This window comes from Pollicipes pollicipes, unplaced genomic scaffold, assembly GCF_011947565.3.
Source record: "Pollicipes pollicipes isolate AB1234 unplaced genomic scaffold, Ppol_2.1 Scaffold_4881;HRSCAF=5763_pilon_pilon_pilon, whole genome shotgun sequence".
NCBI lineage: Eukaryota > Metazoa > Arthropoda > Thecostraca > Pollicipedomorpha > Pollicipedidae > Pollicipes > Pollicipes pollicipes.
In genome coordinates, this window is record NW_023596576.1 from 34,944,075 (window position 1) to 34,945,986 (window position 1,912).

The window sequence follows — 1,912 nt, forward strand, 5'->3', positions numbered from 1 at the left end:
TAGTCTGATACCAACCATTTCTCTCAAGTCTCAGCTCTATGTGGGCACATTCTACCCGGCACCTACAACGCAGACCCATTGGTGTAGATCCATATAGCATATCAGTACCATATGTCATATACATCATCTAGTTCCTTGCTGAGATTCGACAAAGCGTAGGTCAGGATCAACAATATTGTATTATCTGCTTAGAAATTGCAATCACAATATTCTAGTAGAACTGCACGTCATTCATTGTAGCACTTTGAAATGGTCTGTTAACTTGTCTGGGACGCGGTATGTTTCCTGACTTTGCCATCTGCACCAATTCCGCTTAAAATAAGATTTAACGCCAAACACAAACTGCTGATAACGAAAACCAGGTCCCATGTCCTCTACCTCAAACAAACTGGCCTTCAGAGGCACGGCCTCTTCAACCCAGCACGTCGTACTGCCACGATATGACATTGATATCTTAAAATAGGATCTCATCTGAAAGCCAGTCACCAGTTTCAGCCTCGGATATCAAAACGTCAAACTTTAAAATTCATTATTGTGGTAAAAAGTTCTAAAAGCAAATTTTCAAGGCCAGAGGACGGCGTAACTTTGCATGGCCACTGTATGACACGCAAGGCGTCATTAGAAGGCCTGTTGCCAATTTCAGCTTGGGCTTCTAAAACACTATGGTTAAACTAAAAATCCAAGGTCAAATTCAGGGTTAAAGAACGGGTAACGCCGCCATGCCGCTGCATGTGATTTATGTTTACAAATGAGGCATCATTAGAAAGCCCGTTTTAGATTTCAGACTGGGCTTTTGACCACAGTAGAGTCAAAGTAAAAAGCCAAGGTCAAGTCCAAGATCAAAGGACGGGGAAGCGCCGCGCTGCCGATGTGAGGGATCGATCTGGACAAATGAGGAATAGATCTGTATAAATGAGGAACCGTTACAAATATCGTGGTCTAATGAACCCTTGTTTGTACAAATCCGTCCCATATAGCGGCAAGACGTCGCTTCTCGTCCTTCGACCATAGCAATTTGCTATTATAGCTTTTTTAGCACTACAATGAACCTTGAGGTTTCACGTTTTGATATAAAAGGCTGCAATAGACCACGGGGTTTCTAATGATGTCCCATTTATACAGACCAGTCGCACTCAGCGACAGTGGAGCGTTACCCCGTCCTTTGACATTGAATTTGACCTTGGGTTTTGACCTGGACGCCCAGGCCTGAATTCACAGCGGGCTTTTTGATGGCACCTTATTGGCAGAAATGTGTGCCATACAGCGGCAATGCGGTACTACTCCGTCCATTGACCTTGAAAATTTAATTTCAAGCATGTGTACCACTACAATGAGCCCTAAAGTTTTATGTTTTGTTATCCCAAACCGAAATCGGCCATGGGCTTTCCCATGATGCTTTTTACAGATCAATATCATACAGGGACATTGCAACGCTACCTCGTCATTCGACCTTGGGGTTTGACTTGGACTCTGGTGATTCTGGAAGCCCAGACTGAAATCGACAACGGGCTTTCTGATGACGCCTTGCACCATACCTTGACAATGCGACGTTACCCCGTGCGTTGACCTTGCAAGTTGATTCGTGAAACTTGTTGCCACTGCAATAGATGTAACGAACTTAACGAACGTGACATGCGCCTGGTTTACAAGCTTTTGTTCCGGATTCCGGTTCCTGTTTCTAGTTCCGGGACCAAGAAGAACCCAGGAACGAGTCTGGTATTAGGCCGAGGAGTCCAGCAGCAGCCAGGATGTAGCCTCATATTAAGGTGAAAGACCCCAAAAAACTAGAATTTAGCTTCGTATGAGGGCGAAAGATCAAGCCTAATATCACCCAGAAAGATCCAGTAAGAACCAAAATCAAACCTCACATTCTGTCAAGAGATTCACCAGGAACCAAGATTCAGCAGTGACA